The 27,545-nt window shown below is 40.2% G+C and overlaps 1 pseudogene; it reads right to left on the bottom strand.

Annotated features, from left to right (window-relative positions):
- Positions 1-1,325: 1,325 nt before the first annotated feature.
- LOC149211762 (homeobox-leucine zipper protein HAT2-like) lies at positions 1,326-14,101 on the bottom strand (annotated as a pseudogene).
- Positions 14,102-27,545: the final 13,444 nt, after the last annotated feature.

Here is a 27,545-nt window from a genome sequence, read left to right as displayed (position 1 = left end):
GTTATAAACCCACCTTTTCTTTGCGTTAACTCCTGCGCTTCTTCATCGTGTGATGACTGTTCGATCTATGAGATCGATGGTTCTCGCTCTTTGTCATCACACCGTTGATCTATAAGATCTAATGGTTCCCGTATACTGAAACCACACTTCTTCATTTGTCCCTTTAAATTGACTTTAATTCATTCTTCAATGTTTTCTCTGTGTTTTTTGTTTTTCTTCAGGGTTTCTTTCTTCAACTATTTTGCTGCTCAATTCTCTCTGAGCCTCAATCCTCTGCTAATTCCCACTTCGCTTCTTCTGTAGAGCTTCGTCTGATTCTTCAGCTAGATTCCAATATCCCTAATGAGTCCTTTGAATCATTCTCTCCTCTGTTGGGACTTTAGCACTAGAACCAGGGGCACTAAAGGGTAAAGCTCACACTGTAAACATTTTTAAAAATTACAAAACTCCATATATAAGTGCTAGAACATGAGGGCTGGAACTAGGGGCACTAAAGGGTAAAAATCACACTGTAAGTGTCTTGAGATGAGTGGTCCGGGCTTACAAAAACTTTAAGTTTTTTTAATAGGTTTAAGATCATCAATAGAAATATGATGTATTGTTCAAACTAAACAATGATTAATAAAGTTAATAAATTTAAAAAAATTAACAATGATTAATAAAATTATAATTTTATAACATTTTTAAAATAATGATAAAATAACCTATAAAGGTCTTTTATTTATTAAATCATTTTATAATAACAATATTTTCATATGTCCTACCTATGTTGTATAACTCAAACATGAAACCTTGAAAGAAAAAATTGTGTTAATGATAGTTATTATGTAGGCATTAATATGAATGCATTGACTAGTCAATAAGTACTGTTTTTAGCGACAATGAAGACTTTTACTTTTACTATGAGCATGAATAGAGAAATTGTCATTGTATTTTATTAAAAACAATAATAAATGAAAGCAGTTATTATACATGTTTAGATTGATAATAAAAAAAGGAGAAAATTCATAAACACAAGAAGGTTTGGAGAAAGAGATGATCTCACATAAACATTTGAATTTTACAGACAATGTTTATTTCATAGACTCCCACTATGTACAGCTATACATTCCTTGGTTTATCAAGATGCCTCATCTCATTCAATAAATTAACAGAGACTTGAGTGCTTTGTAAACTGAAGTCAATTAATAGAAAGTATAATGAAACCCTAAATGTTTCATAAAGTGAACCTTTAGAGAAAACCTAAAATGTTTGACAAAGAGACAATGTCCACCATTTCTAAACAATGACTATGGGTAAAGAAACTCTGATCAATACTCAACAATTCATTGCCAGAAAGAGTTGCGTAAAAACATAGACCCAGATTTCGCCAAAGTCAAGTGGCTACTATTGTCAACTGCTGAAACTCTTTCACAGGAGGGGCACATGGTAACGGTTGACGCAGGCTTGAGAGGTGGCGACATTTTTAAAGCTTTCAGTTTTTCCAGCTCTATGCGAAGTTTTCTGTTCTCGTCTGTAAGTGCCTCATTATATCTCTTTAGAAGCTCGCAGTCCATTTCCGTTTTCTTAAGCTTCATCCTGAAACAAATTCATAACATTTAATTAACCTATAATAGAAATGAGTCAATAAAATTGTCAACACAATAGGATCTCCATCAGATCAAAAGTTTTCCGAACTATAAATTTGCACAACAATTGATTTCCAAGTCATTCTTCATAGTTACAGGCCAAATTATGTAGCTGTTGATTCCAAAATGGAACTTTCCATATGAATTTCGACATGCAAAATACAATGAATCAATAAAGTGTAGGTTTTAACCATGTACAGAAATTACTTGCATATGAATTCTGAAACACAGAAAATAAACAATGCGAGATCATAACACATAAAACACATATACACAGAGATTTTCCCCTGGATCCCAAAATCGGGTCTACCAGCTTGATTTTTCATTATGTTCCTTTCAATGTTACAATACATATTTATACATGCTGAAGCATCCAATACCATGGACCGAAAACCATCGCGTCCAATCCATGGACCGAAAAACCATCGTGTCCAAAGAAAACATGTGCGGAAATCATGCACAAAACCATAGGTGGGTCCGCCCAACCTAACATAGGGTCCAAAACCAAGATTTTTTGGGGCGTTACCCTGGACCCCATAAAGTGGGGTTATGGGTGCTCTTCAACCCCCTTGTTAACTACATGGAAAGAATACATCACAACCCATCATTCTCCCACTTGTTTTCTTTCCATAGGGAGCCACAAGAGAGCTTAGTCATTTTCCTAGCCCTGAAATGCCCATTGTCTCTCTACACCAAGAGAACTTCTCAGAGCTCACAGATTTTGTCAATACATTTGCAGTATTCTTCAAAGTGTCCACCTTTACCAGCAACACCTTTTTGTCTTCTATCATATCCCTTACAAAGTGATACTGAACATCAATGTTCTTTGTCTTTGAATGATATGTAGGGTTCTTTTCCAAGAAAATTGCACTTTGGCTGTCACAGTCTATCCTTATAGCTTCCTGTACTAAACCCATACTTGAACACAATCTCTACAACCAAACTGCTTCCTTGCTTTCGTGAGTGGCTGCCATGTTTTCTACCTCTGTAGTTGATAGTGCCACTACATATTGTTTCTTACTCATCCAATTGACTGCACCTCCAAATAGGTTAAACATATACCCACTTGTAGATCTTCTCTGATCCAGATCTCCAGCCCAGTCTGCATCAACAAAGCCACGAATATCCAACACTTTGTCCAATCCTGGTCTTCCTCGGTAGCACAGACCATAATCACTAGTGCCACGCAAATACCTGAAAACCCGCTTCACTATTGTCCAATGCTCCTTTTCTGGTTTTGACATAAACCTGATCAATACTCCCACTGCATGTGCAATGTCTAGTTTAGTACATACCATTACATACATCAAGCTACTGACTGCACTTGCATATGGTGTTGAAATTTGGTACCGGAGGACAGGTGGTTCCCTTAGGCTTTGATCTTTGGCCTAGGGAAAAGTGTCCAAAAGAATTTAATTTTTCTCCTAAAGTGACTTTATAATTTTATAAAGTTAAATCTAATTTAAAAGTGACTTTAAGTGATAAAGTTACTAAGTCTAATTTTAAAGTGACTTTTATAAAGTCAATGAAATATTAGAAAGGAAAAGTGACTTTGGAAATAAATGACTAAGTGGGTCCTTATTAAAGTGGGGTGAATTAAAAAATAAAAAGTGAGATTTAAATGAGCATTTAATCTCAGCCATTGATCTAAATCTATTTCAGCCATTGGATTTAGAGATCACCCAAAAGTCACTTGGAGTTATATTAAGGGAGGAAAAGGAGGAAAAGATCACATTCGATTCAATTCTTTCATGAGCAGATTGGGAGAAGGAGAGCAAGAGAGCAAGAGAGATTTCTGAGTAGGGAGGAGAAGGAGACAATAGCTTGGCACACATTCCAAGGCACCAGTTGAGCAGATTTGTGCAACTGATTCAACACACAGTGAAAGGCAGATTTTGGCACGATTTTCGAGGAGAGGTTTGCACAAAAATTGAGGAGCAGTTTGCTGGTTTTTCTGCACGCAAAATGAGGGCCATACAACAGCATTTAATGCTGAAATTGGGCACGAAAATCGAGGAGACCGTACAACATTTATTGCTGTCAAGTTTGCTGTCATTTCCAGTTTGCTGTGAAGCATGAGAAAAGAGATAAGTTGTAAATTTGCTTACTGATTTTTTGCTGAAAATTTCTCACTATAAAAGGCAATTTTCAGAAATAAAGAAGAGCTCTCAAATTGGTTTTCCCCAAGAGTTGTAGGGGGTTTTTCCAGGGTCACATTGACCAAAAATCTCAGTGTTTAAATGTGTTTTAATGGTTGTTTATTACTGCTGATTTTTATTTCTGCAATTTCCAGCATTCTATAAAGTTTCCAGAATTTGTGTTTTCAGCAAATTTATTTTTTTCAGCTTGTTAAATGTATGGTTATGGGAAAGGGCATTTAACTATATGGGAGAAATAAGGAGAAACTGAAAACTGGGGTGGGAAAACAGAAATTTCTACATGGTATCAGAGCTTGAGTGCTGAAGGGCAGTTTGGGACAGCAAAAGGAAAAATTACAGTTGCTGATTTTTCACTTAGAAAATTCCAGCAAGCTGATTTTTTCATAAACAGTAGTTTTATCTTTACTACAACAGTGCTATTTTTCAGTTTTAGGACAGCAGGATGTCATTGGGATTGAGGGTGGAGGATAGGCTGGATGGGCATATAAATTACAGCATTTGGAAGGAGAGAATGCAGAGTATCTTTGAGGAGGCAGAAGTCTGGGATATCATGTTGCATACCACACAGAACCCTGTTGTTGTGCCTACTGATGCTACTCAGTTGACAGCTTATAATAAAATGAACAACAAGGGTAAGAGGCTGATTCTAGACAGAATCAAAGACCATTGCATTCCTCATGTGAGAGGAAAGAGCAATGCCCATGAGATATGGACAACATTGTCCAATCTCTACTAGAGTACCAATGAGAACCGGAAGATGGTCCTGAAGGAGAAGCTGAAGAACATTAAGATGGGTAATGATAGTGCAGCTAGATATCTCACAAAGATTACTAATGTGAGAGATGAGTTGGCAGCAATTGGAGAGGCCATTCCACCCACTGAGCTGGTGCGGATTGCAGTGAATGGCCTCCCCCGTTCATGGTTGAACTTTGTTGATGGGGTTTGTGCACGTGAGACCCTTCCCACATGGGAGAGGTTTTGGGATGATTGCATTCAGACAGAGGTTAGGAAAGGTTAGCTTGGGGCAGCCAAGCCAGTTGAGCAGGATGAGGATGTAGCACTGGTGGCAGGAGGCAAGAAAGGCAAAGGGAAGAAGCAGGCTTCCAAAAGCAGTGGTGGGGGCAAAGGCAAAGGTAAAGGTAAACAGGGGAACACACAGAAGGACTATTCCAAGGTGAAGTGTTGGAATTGTCAAAAGATGGGACACTATGCAGTTGTGTGTCCGGAGAAGAAGAAGAAGAAGGGGAAGAACCAGGACGTGGCAGCTTCAGCAGAGATTGAGGACTTTGCTGGTCGTTTTGACCGAGAGTTTGCATTCACTACGTGTGAGTCCTCTAGTGCAGGATCACCTGCCACACAGGTTCAGAGGGAGCATGCTTTTCCCTCGATTAGTGGAGCATCTTTAGGTATCTGGTATGTGGACAATGGGGCTTCACGTCATATGACAGGAGTCCGTGAGTACTTCTCAGAGCTTTCAGAGAGTGGCACTGATATTGAGGTAGTACTCGGTGATGACAGAGTTGTTAGAGCAGTCGGGGTGGGGACAGTGACATTTCAGAGGGAGTCCAAACCTCCCTTGAAGGTGTCAGAGGTTCTTTATGTCCCAGGGATGAGGAAGAACCTCATATCCGTCTCAGCTTTGGAGGACAAAGGATATGAGGTAGTGTTCAGGGGAGGACAGGTGTTGATGTATCCCAGGGGCACTCCAGCTGATTCAGCTAGAGTGATAGGTGTACACCATGCAAAGGTGTACAAGTTTGCATTCCAGCCCCTTTTGGCATTGAGCAGTAGTACCGACAGCAGAGCTAGCAGTTCTGAGCTGTGTGAGATTTGGCACCGCAGGATGGGACATATGTATCATGGAGCCTTGAGGACATTGCGGGAGATCACTACAAGTGTGCCAAATTTCAGTACTGATCACTTTGATACTTGCAGAGGTTGTGCGATGGGCAAATTTGCCAAATCCCCTTTTTGCAGCAGTGACAGCAGAGCAACGGGGATACTTGATTTGATTCATTCCAATGTGAGCGGTCGGATGTCTCATGTTTCCTTGGGTGGATATGAGTACTATGTTTTATTCATTGATGATCACTCCAGGAGGACCTGGATTTATTTTTTGAAGACCAAGAGTGAGGTCTTCAAGCGGTTTCAAGAGTTCAGAGCTCTTGTGGAGACTTAGACAGGTCGAAAGATCAAGTTCTTGAGGTCGGACAATGGAGGAGAGTACACCCTTGGAGAGTTTGTTGACTATTGTGTGGAGGCAGGCATTAGGAGGGAGTTCACTGTTCCTTACAACCCCCAGCAGAACGGAGTTGCGGAGAGGAAGAACAGATCCAACATAGGGGTTGCCAAAGCCATGTTACATGATCAGGGGTTGCCATTGTTCTTGTGGGCAGAGGCCTGCAACACAGTTGTTTACTTGCAGAACAGGAGTCCGCATCGTGCCTTGGGGCACATGACTCTAAAGGAGGCTTTCTCTGGGAAGAAGCCTGATATTGGTCATCTTCATATCTTTGGATGCATTACATACTCCTATATACCCAAGGAGAAGAGGACCAAACTAGAGCCCACCGCAGAGAAGGGTATCTTTGTGGGCTACAGTGAGACCTCAAAGGCCTTTCAGATTTACATTCCTGCAAAGAGGAGAGTTGTTGTCAGACGGGATGTGAAGTTCGAGGAGGACAGGGCCTTTAGGAGGTCACGGGAGTTAGAGTATCTGGATCAGCCAGACCCTCAGCAGCAGTTGAGTTAGTCGCAGGGATCCAGTGGGCAGGGATCAGGAGGATCTGGAGGTACATCTATGAGGATGTCAGGTCTGTCAGTGAGCAGTGGCTCACCGAGCCAGAGGGGTGGTGCTCCGGGCAGCATGCAGAGCAGTTCACTAGGGAGTCCATTGATGGACAGTTCACATGGTGCCTCAGCTTCTACAGGTTCAGGTGCAGGCAGGAGGACAACAGACAGACAATTAGGAGTTCAGGCTACTGATGGTGATGAGGAGGAGTTTCATTCTCCTATGGGAGAAGCATGCTTAGGGAAGAGAAAGCCAAAGTGGATTCAGGACACCTTGAGAGATGCCACATCTGTTGCTGAGCCGAAGAGGCCGGTCAGAGAGAGTAGACCACCTGAGAGGTTTTGTAGCTATATGGCGATGGTTACCAGCATCCTTGACTCTGAGCCTTCTAGCTATGAGGAGGCAGCTAGCCAGCAGGTCTGGAGAGAGGCCATGCAGGAGGAGTATTCTTCTATCATGAAGAATGATGTTTGGGAGGTGGTGCCGAGGCCTAAAGGAAAATCCGTGGTTACTTCCAGATGGCTTTACAAGGTAAAGCATGCTGCAGATGGCAGCATTGAGAAATTCAAAGCGAGGTTTGTGGCTAGAGGGTTCTCCCAGGTAGAGGGAGTTTATTATGAGGAGACCTTCACTCCCGTGGCTCGATATACTTCGATCCGCTCCATTATATTGATAGCAGCAGAGATGGGTTGGAAGATCCACTAGATGGATGTGAAGACAACATTTCTCAATGGCTTCATACAGGAGGAGGTGTACATTGAGCAGCCACAGGGCTCTGAGGTCCATGGGAAGGACTCCCATGTGTGCAGACTGAAGAAGGCCCTTTATGGCCTGAAGCAAGCTCCCAGAGCTTGGTACTCGAGGATAGATACATATTTACAGGGGATGGGTTTCACAAAGAGTGAGGCAGATCCGAACCTTTACTTTATTGTGATTGGTGAGGAGCCTCTCATTCTGGTGTTGTATGTGGATGACTTGATCATTACAAGTGCAGAGAGACTCATAGAGCACTGCAAGAGAGATCTTGCGACGGAGTTTGAGATGAAGGACATCGGCTTGATGCATTACTTTTTGCGTTTGGAGGTGTGGCAGGAGGAGGGGCATTTCTTCCTGGGGCAGGGGAAGTATATTGTGGACATCCTTAGCAGATTCCACATGGAGGATTGTAGACCCATGTCGACATCAATGATCACCAACTGGAAGAAGCTTCATGCTTCGGATTCCAAGTTGGTGGATCCCACATTGTACAGGTAGCTGATTGGTTCCTTGATGTATTTGGTCAACACTAGAGCAGATATCTATTTTGCAGTCAACACGATGAGTCAGTTTATGTGTGAGCCTAGGAAGGTTCACTGGGTGGCTGCAAAACACATTTTGCGGTACTTGCAGGGGACAGTGGATTATGGTCTGGACTACAGGGAGGGAGATGGAGTGAGATTGGTAGGATACACTGATTCTGATTGGGCAGGTTATGCTTCTGATAGGAAGAGCACTTCAGGGTGCTGTTTTGGGTTGGGTTCAGCAGTAGTGTCATGGTTCAGCCGGAAGCAGCAGTCAGTAGCACTGAGTTCAGCGGAAGCAGAGTATATGGCAGCTAGTCTAGCTAGTTGTGAGGCTATCTGGCTTCGCATGATGTTGTTTGGCTTATTTGGTCAACCGTTGAGACCTTTAGTGATTTACTGTGATAATCAGAGTTGCATTAAACTCACGGAGAATCCAGTATTTCATGACAGGTCAAAGCATATCGGGATCAGATATCATTTCATCAGAGACTATGTTCAGAAGGGAGTTGTGAAGCTTGAGTATATTTCCACAGATGAGCAGGTTGCAGATATCCTTACCAAAGCCTTACCATGGGGCAAGCATGTCTACTTCAGAGACAAGATGGGTGTGGTGAGGAACACCTTCCTCGGTAAGAGGGAGTGTTGAAATTTGGTACCGGAGGACAGGTGGTTCCCTTAGGCTTTGATCTTTGGCCTAGGGAAAAGTGTCCAAAAGAATTTAATTTTTCTCCTAAAGTGACTTTATAATTTTATAAAGTTAAATCTAATTTAAAAGTGACTTTAAGTGATAAAGTTACTAAGTCTAATTTTAAAGTGACTTTTATAAAGTCAATGAAAAATTAGAAAGGAAAAGTGACTTTGGAAATGAATGACTAAGTGGGTCCTTATTAAAGTGGGGTGAATTAAAAAATAAAAAGTGAGATTTAAATGAGCATTTAATCTCAGCCATTGATCTAAATCGATTTCAGCCATTGGATTTAGAGATCACCCAAAAGTCACTTGGAGTTATATTAAGGGAGGAAAAGGAGGAAAAGATCACATTCGATTCAATTCTTTCATGAGCAGATTGGGAGAAGGAGAGCAAGAGAGCAAGAGAGATTTCTGAGTAGAGAGGAGAAGGAGACAGCAGCTTGGCACACATTCCAAGGCACCAGTTGAGCAGATTTGTACAGCTGATTCAGCACATAGTGAAAGGCAGATTTTGGTACGATTTTCGAGGAGAGGTTTACACAAAAATCGAGGAGCAGTTTGCTGGTTTTTCTGCACGCAAAATGAGGGCCATACAACAGCATTTAATGCTGAAAGTGGGCACAAAAATCGAGGAGACCGTACAGCATTTATTGCTGTCCTGTTTGCTGTAATTTCTAGTTTGCTGTGAAGCATGGGAAAAGAGATAAGTTTTAAATTTGCTTGCTGATTTTTTGCTGAAAATTTCTCACTGTAAAAGGCAATTTTCAGAAATAAAGAAGAGCTCTCAAACTGGTTTTCCCCAAGAGTTGTAGGGGGCTTTTCCAGGGTCACATTGACCAAAAATCTCAGTGTTTAAATGTGTTTTAATGGCTGTTTATTACTGCTGATTTTTATTTCTGCAATTTCCAGCATTCTGTAAAATTTCCAGAATTTGTGTTTTCAGCAAATTTTTTTTTTTTTCAGCTTGTTAAATATATGGTTATGGGAAAGGGCATTTAACTATATGGGAGAAATAAGGAGAAACTGAAAACCGGGGTGGGAAAACAGAAATTTCTACATATGGAATATGGGACATGTCCTCTTCCTCTTCTTGTGTCTTGGGACATTGTTCAGCAGATAACCTCACACATACAGGAATAGGAACCTTCATCGGTTTACTATCCTGCATATTAAACCTCTGCAGTATTGTCTTGACATACTTCCTCTAGTTTAACCAGAGCTTCCTCTTTGCCCGATCTCTTTTAATTTCCATGCCCAAAATATAGTTTACAGCACCAAGATATTTCATGTCAAATTTGGAGGACAATTGGATCTTCAAATCCTAGATAATTTCTTTGTCAGTTCCAACCAGCAACATATCATCCACATACAAGACCAGATAAATAACATGGTCGCCAATTAATTTGAAATACACACAGTGATCTACTTTGCTTCTGGTGAAGCCAAGTCCTCGTATAAATGTATCAAATTTCTGATACCACATCCTTGGTGACTGTTTTAACCCATACAGATACTTCTTTAACTTTCATACTAATTCTTTATTACCCTTCATTGCAAAGCCTTCAAGTTGCTTCATTTGTAGATTTGCTCTTCTAGATCCCCGTGAAGAAATGTTGTCTTCACATCCATCTGTTCTACCTCAAAATCAAAAGCAACAACAACAAATAAAAGTAATCTAATAGAAGTTACCTTGGCAACATGATAAAAAATGTCACCAAAATCAATTCTTGGCACTTGGGAATAACCTTTTGCTACCAACCGAGCTTTGTATTTCTCCACTTTTCCTTTTGCATTTGTCTTCTTTTTGAACACCCATTTGTTGCCAATGGGTTTCCTTCCAGCCGACAACTCCACCAGATCCCACACCTCATTTTTGTGCAAAGATGCCATTTCATCAACCATGGCCTCTTTCCAGAGTTTTCCATCCTCTGAATCTACTGCTTCCTTCATAGTTTTAGGATCATCGCTAGTAATAGATAAAGCAAAATTTGAATTGAAAGCAGATGGACTATACCTTTCAGGCTGCCTTCTTTCTGGAATTGATCTTCTCACAATCGGAGTTTGTGGCTCTTCATCTTCTGATTCCTCCTCTGCTGTAGAGTCTGATTCTTCCTCCTTTAGCTCAAACTCTATCTTCTCAGGTTCCTTTCTTTGGACTTCATGTTTAATAAAATCTTTCACCTCTCTGAACACCACATCTCGGTTGTACACAACCTTCCATGTGACTGGGTTCCAAAGCTTATAACCCTTTAAACCATCCTTATACCCAATAAAGATGCACTTTTCAGATTTATTATCCAACTTGGTTCGTTTCTCCTTTGGAACATGTACATATGCATCACATCCAGATACCCTCGGATGTGAAAGAGAGGCTTTCTTACCAATCCATACCTCTTGTGGAGTCTTATCCTCCAACGCTGATGAAGGTGACCTATTGACCAGGTAACATGTAGTATCCAACGCCTCTGCCCAGAATTCCTGTCCTAACCTGGCACCACTGAGCATGCTTCTTGCCCTTACCATCAACGTCTTATTCATTCTTTCTACAGCTCCATTTTGCTGAGGCATATATGGAGTAGTCTTCTGTCGTGCTATACCACAATTCTTATAGAATTCTTCAAATTCCTTATTGCAAAACTCTCCGCCATTATCTATCCTCAGCACCTTTATCTTTTTCTCTGTCTGGTTTTCCACCAGAGCCTTAAATTCTTTAAACCTGTCAAAGATTTCAGATTTCTTCTTAAGGAAATATATCCATGTATTCCTTGAGAAGTCATCTATAAATGATACGTAGTACCTAGACTTATCTAGTGATGGAACCTTCATAGGCCCAACACATCACTGTGCACAAGTTCTAATATTTGTTTCGCCCTCTTACTACTAGAGGGGAAACTCACTCGATTCTACTTCCCATATACACAATTTCACAGAAATCAAAATCCAAAGAGCTATTACTCATACATTCTACCATACCTTTACCATGAAGTATCCGAAGGCCGTTTTCTCCAATACGTACAAGCCTTTGATGCCACAGCATGGTCTTCTCTCCAAAGACCACTAGATTTTCTGCTCCACTTTCAGGAACCACAGAACTATTGCACCCATCAATAACAGTGCTACCTTGCAGCTTGTACAGAGTTCCAGTCCTAACTCCCCGCATCAATACCAGTGCTCCTTCAACCATCTTGCAGGTATCCTTCCCGAACACTATTTTTACACCTGCATCATCTAGATTGCTAATAGAAATTGGATTTTTGGCTAATGCAGGAATATGTAGAACACCTGGAAGCGTTCTAACCCTTCCACCTTGCAACTTCAAATTTACTTTTCCGCAACCAATGCTTCTAGCGTTCTTTTCATCCCCCAAGAAGACATCACCACCATCATATTTCTCATACTCGTAGAACCACTCTCTATGGGGAGTGAAGTGAAAGGATGCACCTAAGTCAATCAACCATGCCTCATGATCTACATGTGTACTTGAAGAAGCCAAGTATACATCCCCACCTTCATCTGAGGTGGTTTTCACCTTTGTATAAGGAGCCTCATCACATCCCTTTCCTTTGTCAGGAGATTTAGATTTACAGCCCCTTTTGTAGTGCACTTCGTTTCCACATTTCTAGCACACCACCGTTACAGGTTTTCTTGGAGATTTAGATCTCCCTTTAGATTTAGATCTCCCACTCGATGAATTATTTTTGTTTCTGTTCTGGGTCCGCCCTCATACAAACAAGGCATCACCATTTTGGCTCTCCATATTTTTCCATCTCATCTCCTCCGTCAGCAAGGATGAGACTATTTCATCAAAATGCAAGGTAGTTGCGTTGCTACCTATTGCAATAACCAGACTATCCCACAAATCTGGTAGAGAACACAACAAATTGATGCACTTATCTTCATCTGAAATTTTAATATCAATAGATGCTAACTCACTTACCATAGTATTAAATGCATTCAGATTCTCTATCACTAAGTCTCCATCTTTCATCCTCACGTTGTATAGCTTTTTCCACAGGAAAAATTTATTCACCAGAGACTTAGATTAGTACAAAGTCCCTAACTTTTCCCACAAAGCCTTCGGCGTAGCTTCCCCTAATACATTCAGCAATACTGAATTTGAGACACACAATCGTATTGTGCTCTTTGCCTTCCGATCCAACTTCTTCCATTCTTCATCAGACACTCCCGTTGGTTTAGTACCCGGATCTACTGCGATCCAGTAGTCTTTATCCACCAATAGATCCTCCATCTTGAGTTTTCACAACTCAAAAATTTGACCATTAAATTTCTCGATCTCTATCTTTCCACTACTCGCCATCTTCTTTCACCACCAGAATCGATCTCGCAGATCTCCCACTGAACAGTGTCTACCACAGGCTTGAGCAAAACCCCTCGGCAACAAAGGCGTCCCCTTGAAGCCAAAACAACTCTGATACCAAATGTAGGTCTTAACCATGTACAGAAATTACCTGCATACGAATTCTAAAACACAGAAATAAACAATGCGAGATCATAACACATAAAACACATATACATAGAGATTTTCCCCTGGATCCCAAAACCGTGACTAACAGCTTGATTTTTCATTATGTTTCTTTCAATGTTACAATACATATTTATACATGCCTAAGCATCCAATACCATGGACCGAAAACCATCACGTCTAATACCAGGGACAGAAAACCATTGCGTCCAATACCATGGATCGAAAAACCATCGTGTCCAAAAAAAACATGTGCAAAAATCATGCACAAAACCATAGGTGGGTCCGCCCAACCTAACATAGGGTCCAAAACCAAAATTTTCTGGGGTGTTGCCCTGGACCCCATAAAGTGGGGTTACGGGTGCCCTTCAAACCCCCTGTTAACTACATGGAAAGAATATAACACAACCCAACATAAAGGAATGGAGCTAACCTTGCTTGTCTATTCTGGAACCACACCTCAACATGTCAATGATGGAGATTCAACTGTAAGGCCAACGCATGCTTTTCCTTCTGTGGAAGAAGAAGAAGCTACATCAGCAAAAAGCATGACGAAACACAAACGATAGAGCAGCAACTTGTAAGTGAATACTATGTATAGAAACTTACAGGTTCGGGCATCTTGTTCTTTCCGAAGCTTTCTTCCAAAACAACACATTGTTCTTTGGACAGTCTAAGCTTATTCTTGGAACAACCCTCCTCTTCTACATCACTGAGCACCCTCGACCAAACTCGGTCATTCTCCAAATCCTCGTGATCATCCCGTCTTCGCTTGATCTCTACATAGCCGTTCCCGAGGTTAATCGCCTTGGAATCCACGGTGTTGTTGGGCAATGACACATCAATGCCGCCTACATGGAGGAGGCCAATTGAAACAGTAAGTGATGGCTATATGAAATTGAAACTGTTAGTGATTTCCATGCTAATTCAATGTCTTACATCCCTCTAGCCACGTTTCATATAGCAGAATTGAAATGGTGAGTGATGTATAGGCAGAATTGAAACTATTGGTGTTCCTAAGGTAATTGCAACGAATGGTGATGGTGATTCGTACGTTTCACAACCATTTTTAATCTTTCCACTTCATCTTAATCATAATAGGTGGTGATTAACAAATGGTATGGTAAATTTTTAATCATGATTTGTAAAAAAATAATTTAAGTATGCTTTAAACATGTCATTTAGACATGCGAGAAAGTTACTGTTGTAAATTTCATTCATTGATTTAGTGACGACTACGAGGATATACTGGCATCTTTCAGTTCAGGCCATCCAATCGAAAAAATTAATTAAGAAAATGGTTAAAGTTCCCAACTCTAATAGGAGGGACACCTATCGGCGTAAATATAGTAATAATAAACCTTATAATTAAAGTATAATATAGTAGTAATAAACCTTATAATAATTAATTGGGTTGAAAGGAAGAAATGTGACTAATAATTTAAACAAATCAAATTGCGTTAATAATATTGGTGCATAATATTATTAATAATAATGATGGTGTTGTGTTGCATTTATGGTAGATGATTAATGTTGATAATATATAAATATTAATAGTTACTAGTGAAGAAATCTTTATAATTAAATGAGAAATATTAAAACAAAAAAATTGAAGTGTGAAATCTGAAGATTCGAAAATTATTATAGTTAATATAAGATCTATATATATATATATATATATATATATATATATATATATATATATATATATATATATATATATATATATATATATATATAAGTATTTTATTAAGTTATAAAGAAGGTATATTGCGAAGAGCTTAATTTCAAAACATCACCCACTTCATTTGTATGAGACTTTCTGGATAGATAGTAATAGCAAAAGGGCAATTATAATGACGAAACAAAACTTAAAGACCTTAAATAGATTTTTCTAGAGTAACCAAAAAAACCCTAGGATCCAAATACAACCCACAATCACCTTTAGTCAGCTATATTGGCTAGAGTTGGGACATTTGGACCATTTCCATGTGGCAGATGAAAGGCTTCGTGAACGTGTGCTTCCATATGAGTCATCCTGCCTTCAACACCGTCCAACCTCTCGTGTATCCTCTTCTTTCCTCACTGAAGAGAGACCAACCGATCCATCATGTGTCATTAATTGTGCTCGAGGTCATTCATAAAAGCAATGACTTTGTTGAACACATCATGATGGTCACGTGCCAGCTACTCCACCAAAGTTGTAACTTGATGTATTTGTGCTTCTAAAGAATCAAAGGGCGGAGGTAAATCCTCGCCCAGGAAATTTGGTAGGCAGTTTCTCTACCTCTTTCCCATAGCTTTGTTTTTCCACTCGATGCAATATACCTTGGACATGAAGAGAGGAACCTATATGGGACCTTCCTTGCTAGCATTTCTTGTTGCTCTAGTTGGCCCCTGCACATTTCCCACTCGAGACGGTTAACCTAATGACCCATCTGCCAAGAGGGATGAACATCCCAAAATCCTAGGAAACCTCACGAGTTGACAAGCCAAATCCAAAAGTGGAATGCCAAACTTCAAAATTCCCACAGGTGCAATCACTTCCACCCATCAAGGTTATGCTAATGACCCCTCTCTTCAATTCCATCCCACCACCAAAAATGCAAAAAAAAAAACTCTTACAATCCCCCCACCTTGTAAGAGACTCTTGGGCCCTACCTAAGAACATAAAGTCCCTTGTGCTATGAACCCACCACCCCACAAACCCTCCAGAGGAAAAATACCATACAGATAAAGGACATGAGCCACAATTGGGCTTTCAGCAAGCTCAAAAACAACTCTGACCAACCCCCAAAATACACCATACACCTCTATAGAGACCCTACCAAATGATTATTGAACATGAAGGTAAATTACACAAGAAACCTTTACTTTCTCTAAGGAGAGAAAGGATATTGAACAAGAAGGTAAATTATACAAGAAACATTTACTTTCTCTAAGGAGAGAAAGGAAGCCTCAATAGTCAACGTGATGGCATCTCAACCATCTTAGTGACAAATGTGTCGCAACTCCAGAAGTTCTCCCACAACCAAAAGATACCAAAGAGAACCAAGGTCCTTGATGATGATGTTCATAATCACTTTCTTGAGAGAATTGAAAACATTCACACCTAAAATACTAATTGGCTTTGAACTTGCACAATAGAGGGCATGTGATGGTTGTGACAGATAGCCACTCCGTACTTCAAGGAAGATAATCACTACCAATGTCTCACTTCCCATTCCATGAAACCAGTCATCAAAACCCATGAAAGTCCAAGAAACACAAACACTCATCAATCATTCCCAAAAGTTCTTATCCTACCCACTAGCTATGGCTTATGAGGCCCCCACACTTCAATTGTCACATGCGAAGAGATTAAATTCCTCTATTGAACCCGTGTCCCTTCATTCATCACATTGACTATAGAAAACATATATTATTAACAAGAAATAATTTTACTAACTTAAATAAATAAAATTAAAATAATAATATTAATACTCGATACAAATATAATATAATTATATTCTATAATAATATAATATAAATAATATTGATACATAATAATTAATTATAAACATTAATTATTATTATTATTGATAGTATTATAAATATGGACCTTGTAGAGAAGAATGGCGGATGGAAGGCAATCTAGAGTTTCAAAGAATGGAACCAGGTGGATGTAGGGGCAGGAAGGCCTATAGGTGGAGGCCACAAGGCCTAGACAAAGACAAGGGCAAGTGCGGGAGGCAGACGGCTAGATGCTGCACGAGAAGGGACATCAGAGCAGGGCCAGAGGAAGGAGACAGCTGGAAAAGGATGATGGATGAGCCTAGCCCAAAACTAGGGAAACAATCCATGTGCAATGCAAGGGGAAGGACATTGGCACCAAAACGGGGTTAACAAGCCAAGCTAGTAGTGTAACCACTACTAGCCCGCAACACACAAATGGTGGAAGTTCGAATAGAGGAGAATTTTATGGCCAACAGTTACCAAGGTGCAGCCAGCACTTACCAAGGAGCAGCTGGCAAGAGGATGGTCAATCTGAACGATACCGTTGATCTGGACCCCAAACCTAGCAACATCCTATCGGTATAGGGTCTAGAGGTCACATAGCATAACATCAAATGGTATATTCATTCAGCTAGAAGTTTTGGGAAGGAATTGCGAGGTTCGAAGGAGGTCTACGACCTGAAGGGTACCCTAGGGCAGCTGGAGGGAAATCTAGGCTTGCCCTTCCTAAGCAGTTGGAAGGAATTCCCTCTCATCCAAGAGGTGCAGACTCAGGAAGAATCGAAAGCAGTGGCAGCAAATAACCCACAAGTAAGTCAATCAAACCCCCATCCCCTTAGCCTATTCCTTTCTGGGGGGTTAGAAGACGTCATAATAAGCTGTGGGTTAGGAAGCACTAAAGGGAATAGCACAGGTTTGAAGCCAGAAATGGCACAAGTAAAAAATGCACGGCCAAGTCAGAGCCTAGATCAGGCCGCAAAACCCCAAAATTCATCTAGTTGTAGGAAACCTAAACAAAAATTTCCAAGCCCGGGGTCTAGCTTTGCAGGGATCTTGAACCTTGAGGATGGGGTGGAGGAAGAGGGCAAGACAATAGAGCTGGGTCTAAAGCAAGGGGAGGAAGTAACACTCGGAGGGGCAAAGGGAAGCAACGAAAAGGGACAAGCAGAAGGCAATGCCAAAGGTGGAAGAGGGTTCACCCAGGTAGAGATGAGAACTAACACGCTCCAACTAGAAGCAGCAGATGTGGAAACGATCGCTCAGGACAGGGAGGAAGGTTCATGGCAGAGGCAGAAGGGGGAGAAGAGGAAAAAGCCCAAGCTAATTAAGAGAAAAAAATTGGTTGCAAACCTGATCCTCGGAATGAATGTCTCAATAGATGAAGCGATGGAAGTTACGGATCTAACAATGGTTGGAAGGGAAACAGGGAAAAAAAACTTAGTAAAATTCATCCAAGAATGGGCTTCCCAACACTGGAAGGAAGCCTCAGATTCAACCTTCCAGGTGTCCACACTCGCAAAGGGATGGTTTATGGTTAAATTTACAAACAAAGAAGCGGTGGATTGGGTATTGGGAAATACTTGGGCTTTCGGAAGGAACCCGATCCTATTCAAATGATGGAATCCCCTATTTGATGCCTAGAAGGAAAGAGTCGACGGGACACTAGTTTGGGTCTGCTTACCAGGGCTCCCACCATTCCTCTGGGTTGAATCAGTCTTCAGATCCATCGGGAACCATCTAGGGAAATACATGGAAATGGACATGTCCTTCTTACAAACTAGGGATATGGGGATGGCTCGCATCTTGGTAAGCCTCACCCCTCGGGCAGGACTGGCCAAAGAAATACAGCTGCATTACAAAGAGTTCAAATACCTACAACAACTCGACTATGAACACCTGCCATTTCGATGCCACAGGTGTCACATCTATGGACACTTGGCAAAAGAATGCCCGATGGCCCACAAATGCAGAGGAAAGAAGAAGAAGGCCAAGACAGGGGGATCATCAGTGGAAACTCACAGAACTAGCCCACCAGAAGGTAATAAGGGGGAAGAGCCGATGGATTTGGACATGGAGGGACCCCAGAAGAATTCAGATGAGAAAACAGATCAGCAGTAGAAGGCCACCCAGGAGCAGTAGCCTCCCATCCAGCTCGAAGGGAAGGAAACGATCCAGGACTCTCAAGCTCACATTGAAGGAAGCCACTCGACCACTAAAGAGGGTATGGGTCTAGCCCTAAACCCACCTTCTTTCTGTCCTGTAAATTCTTTAAATATAGATGAATCAATGCCTGGTCCCTCTAGGCATCAGAACATTGTTGCTCCTATTCTTCATTCAGAAACCATGCAAATGGAAAGTATAATTACTTCCATCCCCAACATAGATCTGAATCATGAATATGCTCCTTCCAATGTTGATGCTCCGAGAGAAGAAACCCTCCCTACCACCAATCCTTATAACCTTAGACCCTGAGAGAGAAAACCTCACCCATGGGGAACTTTGGAGGTAGTAGGAGGAATTGACATGCAATCCTCCCAACGAGAAAATAGGAATATAAGAGGGATAAAATCAAACCTATCCAAGGCTTAGCTAAGAGCCAAGATAGACATTGCATATGGCAAGCAGATGTGCATTTCTGGGGTGCTTAGAGCAGCAAAACCCCTTCTGGAGGTTATCCAATGATCATTCTCTCCTGGAATTGCAGAGGGTTAGCCAACAACCCAAAAAAGTTGGCCTTAAAAGAAGTAATCCGAAACTATAATCTGGATATACTTCTCCTTCAAGAAACCCTAGGAGCAGGCGAAGAGGTCTCCAAAACATTATGAAAAATTATGCCAAGCTGGATCATCCAGGTCTTGGATGCCAAAGGCCATTCTGGGGGCCTAGCCATGGCTTTTAAGCAAGAGAAATTTAAAGGCCTAAATTCCTAGGGGATGGATCAGGTTATGGGGATGGAAGTTTACTCCCAAGAACTCTGCACCTCTCTACTGATAGTAAACATTTATGGACCCTGCCAGGGAAGAGCCCTCTTCTGGAAGACCCTTCTCTCCAAGTCCTCTATGAACAACCCCAACCTGGTAATCGAGGGAGACTTAAACTTCTCCATAGGCTCCTCTGAAACCTGGGGCCCCTCGGCCAGAGAAGATCAACTATCTGACCTTTTCACCAACCTCTTCAGAGACAACAAATTACTGGACATTAACTTGTTGAAGATAAGACCTACCTAGAGAAATAGAAGAGCAGGGGAAGGCCGTGTAGCAAAAAGACTAGATCAATTCCTCCTTTGGGAGGAAACAGTTGCAAAAATTCCTATTTTCTGCCAATGGGTGGGTGAAGGAGGGAACTCGGATCATATGCCAATCCTACTTAAACTATCCAAGCTTCCCAAAAAACCAGCAGCCCCCTTCAAATTCAACCCCGCTTGGCTTCAAGAGGACTCCTTCAACTCCCTCTTTAAATCCACTTGGAGACCTGCAAGCACCAGTGATGAGGATAATAAAGCCTTCCTCTTTATGGAGAACTTGAAATGCCTTAAAAAATCCACAGTGAACTGGGCCAAGGAAAAGAAGAAGAAAGAAGATGAAGATCTCATCCAAATAGAGAGGAATCTCCATTGGCTTGAAAGTCCTGAAGCCGATGGCTATGAAACCCAGGAAAAAGATAAAAAGTCATGCAACAAGAAAGCAAAAGGAATAAAATCCTCCTGGAAAGAGAATAACAATGGTGAATGAAAAGAAGAGCCATTTGGCTAAAGACAGGGGATGAAAATACCAAATTCTTCCAAAACTATGCCAGAGGAAGGAAGAACATAAACACCATCTAGCACCTAAAAGAAGGAGGCAGAGAGGTCTGATCCTTCGAGGATCTTTCCCAGATGGGCATAGGTCACTTTCAGAATCTATTCTCTGACCAGGGTGAAATCTCCTTGGAAAACGTAATCCAAATAGCCCAGAATTTTCCTCATTATGTGGAAGAAGAGGATTCACTGGAATTAATGGGAGAAGTCACCGGGGGGAGGTGGAAGGAATAGTAAAAAGCAATGCCAAAAGGCAAAATCCCTGGCCCAGACAGCTAGACAGTGGAGCTGTTCCAACATTTCTTCGAGCAATTAGGGAAAGACCTAACTGAAGTTGTTGAAGAATCTAGAAGGAAAGGGGTAATCTATCTGCCCTTCAACTTAACCTTCATAGCCCTCATTCTGAAAATATAAGACCCTTGCTCTTTCGAGGACTTCAGACCAACCTCCCTCTGTAACTGTATCTATAAAATCATAGCAAGGGTGATAGCCCTCTGGGTTAAACCAATCCTATCCAGGCACATGTCAAGAGAACAGTTCGGCTTTTTGAATGGAAGGTAGATCCATGAAGCTATTGGAGTAGACCAGGAATCCATCCACAATATCATCCAAAAAAAAATCAAAGGAGCAGTAGTGAAAATTGACTTATCTAAAGCATTTGATAGGGTCAGTTGGATGTACATTTGTATGCTTCTCACACACCTGGGGTTCCACATAGATTTCATAAACTAGGTAATGGGATTCTTAACCAGTTGCTGCACTAAAAATTGTCACCTTGACGTTCTGCTATCTGTGTGAGTTCATTACCACTCATACTTTCCTCCTCTACAAGTATAAAGCATCAGTTCCTCATATCATGTCTGGAAAATAAGAGAAAAGCTCTTCAAAGTATTTAAAAATCTAGTTGTGCACTTTCTCTTTGTCTTACCTGTGGTCCTACACCTAATGGTCATGTCTCCTGTGCACCTGACTGCACTACCTCTGTGTTAAAGGTGCGGACCCTTGTAAAAGTTAAAAAGGCATGAGTATACTCTGAAAAACTCACTTTCATTTATTTCTAGAAGATTTTGGAAGGAATATTGAGGTGGCAAGTTTGCTCTTCTAAGGTTCATGTATCCCATACCTTAAGGAGCTAATCCCTTGATGTGAGGAGCTTATCCATTTGAAGGAGGACTCTATCCCTTCATAGGTGGACCAGTAACCTCCTCGTCTGCACTATGAAAAGAAGCATTGAGCTGGTTACTTGGGAGGGAGAAGCTTAGTATTTTTGAGGTGAAAAACTACTGGAACTTAGTCTTCTTTAGTTGAGTTTTTATGAGGAGAGATTACATACCTCTAAGATCTCATTTGGAAGGGTGCAAGGCTTGTCAAAGTAAAGGAAATTCCTGTTTCAGACCCCAGGAAGAGCTTGTTCAACATCAGTGCTGAAAAGGTTGTAAGCTTCTTCTACTATTCAAAGTTAATACAAATATATTTGTTTTTCTCAATAAGCTGTTAATTTATGGTTTATTTTATGGATTACTTGATCACCATAATAGACATGATTTATAATATTTTCTATGCAGGTGCTATTTAATGTTTGCTTGTTTGTGATTGCAGGTCTTTAAAGGTAACTCTTTCGAACGATTGGAGGGTAACTCTTTCGAATGATTAGAGGATGGCTACTATGAATAAGCATTGGCTCTAGGGTAGGATCTTAACACCTTTACAGTATTTATTTATAAATCGCATATGTCTAGAGAAAGATAGGTTTGTTTGTCCATTTGTTGCTAGACTATCTTTTGATACTAGGGATATCGGCCTTGTCTGCAAGATCGATTTATCCAGCCAACAAATTGGCGACTCCGCTGGGGAGGGTATTTGATTTTTGGTTTTCCTTTGTTTTGACTTGAGAAAATTGTTTACTTTTCTGGTTTTTGATTGATGTATACTAGCTTGGTTAGTTTTTTAAAATCTGGAGGTATTTTTTGTTTTTTTTTGAAGTTTTTTGGGGACCGAACTTTCTTTTTACAAACAGTGCAGGCATCTCCGCACTTTTCCTTTATTGAACAGTGCGGGACCGCACCTGTTGCTTCTGGAGCCTGCGGACCTTGTTAAAATTGTTTGAAAAACCTAAGATATCTTCTTCTAGTTAGGTTTAGGTTTGATTTAGGATTTTTAGTGTCTACCCAGATCTATATTTTTCTTGTCAAAAATCTCTCGTGAGTGAGTTCTGATAGTATTTTTGTTTTGAATGATTTTCTAAAAGTTTTGCATGCTTGGAGTAGTTTTCTCTTTGTCTCTGTAGTGACTCAAAATAAGAAGCTTGACAAACCTTAGATCAACTTGGTGTATTTTCGTCTTCTTGATGAGTCTGACTTGGTTGTGAAATCTATACTTTGTGAGAAATAGAGTTAGTTTTCTCGTTGCAAATCTTTGAACAAACTTTGTTATAAGTTCTTAATTTCATTTTTACGAAAGAAAACATATCTGGATGTTTTTGATTGATTTGTTATTCTGAGCAAATGAATCCTTAGTTTATTGAACAACTAAGTAAAACGTCCTCAAAAAATAATTGAAGCTTTTATTCAATTAGATTTGTAAAAGTTTTTAAATCTCAAAATTAGTTTTTTGTAGCTTTGATTGTTTTTCGAGAACTTGTAGATCTCTTTTGAAGCTAAATTGTTTTTTTTTATAGTTTCAAGTTTTGAAAAGGGAAAGGGATTTATTGTGAGAATTAATTATTTCTCTCATTTTGAGTTCTTATTAAAAAGACAAAAATATTTTCTTTCCATTTCCATGTTGAAAGAAAGAATTGTTTCTTAAAGAATTGCATTCTCGAACTCTTTCTTTTAGCTAGAATTTCATTGAAAGAAAAACGAATTTCTTATCATTTTAGGTTCATTTTTTAGTGTGTTTGGAGTTGATTCTTCACACCATCAAAGTTTCATTTCCATACCTATCGACTTAAAGAACAACCCATAAAAGAAACGCTTAATTAAAATTGATCTAGTAATATTTTCTATTTCTAGGGCTCTTATCACCAATATAGCTTAGGCTAGTATGTTGGAGTAGGGAATAATTAACTCTCCAAGATAGTTAAAACAAACAAGTAGATACATCTTGTGGTAGGAAATAAGTCCAATTGTAATTGATACATTCTGGGAAGCTTCTCTTAAAGGAGTCAATCACGAGATCATGTCCGAACCTTTGAGACAATCAATTTTGTTTCATTGGGAAAGATATAAGATCTACACGTATTATAAATGGTAAACCTCAGATTAACTATTGTCGAGGAGCTTGGGGTCATTTGTTGGTAAACCTCGGATTGAGCATGTCAAGGAGCCTTCAAGGGGATTGAGCTTTGTTACTCTGCCCTTGCACGTAGATCGGATCGTAGACTATTCCCCCAGTTGTATTTTTTGCTGTTGGTAACCTTAGTGTCCATAAACTTAAGATTATTTCCTAAGGTGACGGTGAAGGAAAGATCTCACTGTACCTAGAACAGACGTCGACTAGACACACTTGGACTTTCTGGGGGGTTCTCTTCACTTGAGATGGTTTTGTGAAGAAACTTGTGCCAGTCTGTTTCATTAAGTAGGTTGTCGGGGAAACTGTTCCAGCTACCCTTTCTGTATTAAACTTCTACTAAGTTGGATTTCATCACTAACTAGTGTTTTTAGTATGGGAAGTTACTGTTTGTGCATGGTTTGAAATCTTATATTTTTCAGGTGTATGATTCAGCTGTTTGTTTCTTTAGAGACTTTAGGTGTTTTTATTGAATTTTCTTTGTTTGCGTGTAATTAATTAATATTTAATCATGGCCGAATTACCGAGACAATCTCATAGACTTCAAGGGAAACCTCCTGAGTATACAGCAAGCCAACTTGAAGGGCTGCAAGCTCTCGTATCACCTAGTGACAGTAGAGTTGAATCACTAGAAGCCAGAGAGTCATCTTTAATTATTCATCCTGATTATCAAATACAAACAACATAGTATATTCAAGAGCCAATTTCATTTTCTAAAGTTACTGGTAGTATTTCTCCTTCCAGTGAAATAGTTGAAGAACCTAAAATTTCTGAGCCTGACACTGAACCTGCTATTCTAGTGATCCTGGTTCACCTAGGGTAAGAAATATCATTAATCAAAATCTTCTTTCTGGCCTAATTTCTATTGAAGAACTTGTTAGTCCAGACGAAGACGTAACTCTTCCTGAAAACCAATAGACTTTAAACATTAGGGAGCGTGAATCAATATTCTACAGTACCTTTAGTAGTGACGCTTGGTATTTATCATTGACAATTTTTTTAGAAAATCTGGGTCTTATTTTTTCACCACCTCGAATTTCTTTTCATCCTACAGCAAGAGGTTATTATCCTTCATCGATCATGTCAAGACAGTCATCTATGTTTTCCCAATTACCGGAAACATTTTTATACGGCGATCATTCTGTTCCTTCGGGGTACCAGTCACACTCTGGTACTTTTTCAAGAACAACTCCTCGATCAACTGAACAAGGGTTATCATTGGTAGTAATGGAACTGAAACGTTGAACACAGAGCAAATCCTTATGATGTCTAGTATTATTCCAAATCCTCAACCTCAAGGTAGTCAGTTACCACCTGGGGGGCAACCCCAACGTAGTCAGTTACAGCCTGGAGGGCTACCTCAAGGTTTTCAACCTTCAGGATAGTACATACCCCAAGGTCAACCACAGACTCAGTACATACCCCAAGGTCAACCCCAGACTCAGTACATACCCCAAGGTCAACCCTAGATTCAGTACGTGCCTCAAGGTTATCAACCTCAAGGTCAGTACCCAACCCAAGGTTTCCAATCGCCTTCTGGTCAATCATTTTTACAAGGAGCTGGAAATTTACCACTTAATTATCAACCCTATGTTCAACGAGGCTATGGTCCTACATATACACAACCTTTTACGGGACAATACCCCGGAATGAACATGGTGTGGGATCTGTCTCAAACTCAATAGACTTTGCAACCTAATGTGCAGTTACCTAATCAACCTGGATAGCCTTTGGTTTCTGGTCCAACCAAGCAACCTATCCAACCTACTATTCAAATCCCTCCACCTGGTTTAGTTCAGCAGCCTAGGCCTAGCACACCTCGTACTCTGCCTCAAACTGCTGCAACTACTGCAACTTATGCTCAACCTACAGCACTTGCTTCTGGAGTATCTATAGCTCCATTTTCTACTATCCCTGCATCAGTGCAAATTCCTCAAGTCTCTGTGCCACAGTCAGGACCTACAATTCAGACTTCGGTTTAGATGCCTGCAGGACAAGCTGGTACAAGTACGATTGCCACAAGTCAACTGAAATTCATCTATCAAATGTACCAGGGATAGTATCAATTCGGTCCTACCGTACAAAACCCAGTTTATCAGTATCAATCGTATCCTGGCTATACTTATCAATAGCCTCAACAACCCGAGTTTGGTTCGGTTAATCCTAGTTTTCCAAGAGGTTATAACATTCCTAATGCAAATCCGATTCTAGGTTATCCTGGATATCCTCCTCTTGGAATTGGTCTCATTACTCAAGGTTTTCATGACCGTAACTGTCAGTTACGATTTATTGCAACTTTTGATTTACCTGATTTGTCGCACCTTACGAACGATCCGATTTACTATCTTCCATATTGGCAACCAATGCCCAGTAAGTTGCCTAGTGATATCCCGAAATTCGAGGGTAAGTCAGTAGAGGATCCGTCAAATGACGTTATGACTTATCACCTCTAGTGTGCATCTAATTCAATCATTGATGATTCAATTTGATTGCGTCTTTTTCAATGAACTCTTATTGGTCTTGCTGGCAAATGGTACTTTGAGTTACCACAAGGCTCTTTTAATAATTTCAATCAGTTAGCCATTGCTTTCTTGAATCATTTTCAGTTGCCTGTCAGATACGAAAATGGCACAAAACTGTTAAGTTCACTGAAACAATCCACGTCCACATATATTTCTAATCATATTCATGAATGGCGACGTAGAAGACGTTTAGTGAAAGTTTTCATTCCAGATCAAATTTTAGTGGAATGGTTCACTAAATCATTGTTACCCAAAATAATTGAATATGTAGCTAAGGGAGGAGTTGTTACTGAAGTGCAAGTAATTGCTTAGGCTCAGTACCTTGACCTTGTCTATACGCAGTCAGGTACTTTACATGAAAAACTCCCTGATCTTCCAAAACACGGTCAAATAATTGAAACTCCTTCATGGTCTCATGCTGCTGATGGTATGATTGGTTCAATTAGTACTAAAAGTAAAAAGAAATATTCAAAGAATTATTCTCCTATAATAACTTTACCTGATTCCTTGAAAGGAGATTCTTCCATTGAATTTTCTACTGACATCCATGTCGTAGATTCATCTACGACCAAATCAAAATTCGGTAGTAAAAAGGATGCGAAGAAGAAAAACAAACAAAATTCAAAAGATAAAATGGATATAAATGAATCTTCTGACAAAAAATGGAAACCTCGCTATACTTGTTTCATTTGCAACGAGGATCATTTTACCAAAGAATGCCCACATCGAGTAGAGGCTTCGAAATTCATTAAAGGTTCTTCCTCAAATGCCTCAGAAGAACCCATTATGATGATGTCTCATGTCAGGATTGTGACGCAATCGCAAGATTATGGTAGTAAAAATCCTGTTGCAGGTAAAGAAGCAGAATCTTCTAATTCAAACACATAAACTACACCTCCTCCTAGTTCCGATCCACTAGAGATCGAGAAACCCAACCTTGACTTAGTAATCAAACTGCCTACTAAAGGTGTACTTCATAAATTAGATTTCAATCCACATGCGAGAGCTGCTCAGAATTACAACATTGTTGAAGACTTAGCTATTTCCCCTTCAGCAATGTCGGCTTTGGAAGTGCTACAATCGTGCCCAGCACAACATAAATTACTATTGTCTGCTATAGGAGCTGTTGATATTTAGGATTCGAACCTAATAATCTTCGATTTAGAGAATATTACACCCTGCCTACCTCATCAAATGGCTTTCCAGATTCCAATTTTAGTAAAAAAAAGACCTTGCTTTCGGACTGTGATTGATGAAGGGGCTTCTACGTGTATTATGTCGATCCAGTGTTGGAAATCACTTGGTTCTCCCACACTCAATCAGTCTCCGACAATTCTAAAGGATTTTAATGGTCGAGGGTTCCATCCTTTTGGTATTTTACATGATTTACTTATAGGGGTTGAAGGCAAA

The sequence above is a fragment of the Pinus tabuliformis genome, chromosome 1_1 (genome assembly GCF_031772625.1).
Source record: "Pinus tabuliformis cultivar Carrire ecotype Pingquan chromosome 1_1, CPIR1, whole genome shotgun sequence".
Lineage (NCBI taxonomy): Eukaryota > Viridiplantae > Streptophyta > Pinopsida > Pinales > Pinaceae > Pinus > Pinus tabuliformis.
The sequence above is the reverse complement of the archived record's forward strand: the minus strand, read 5'-3'. Positions and strand labels throughout refer to the sequence as shown.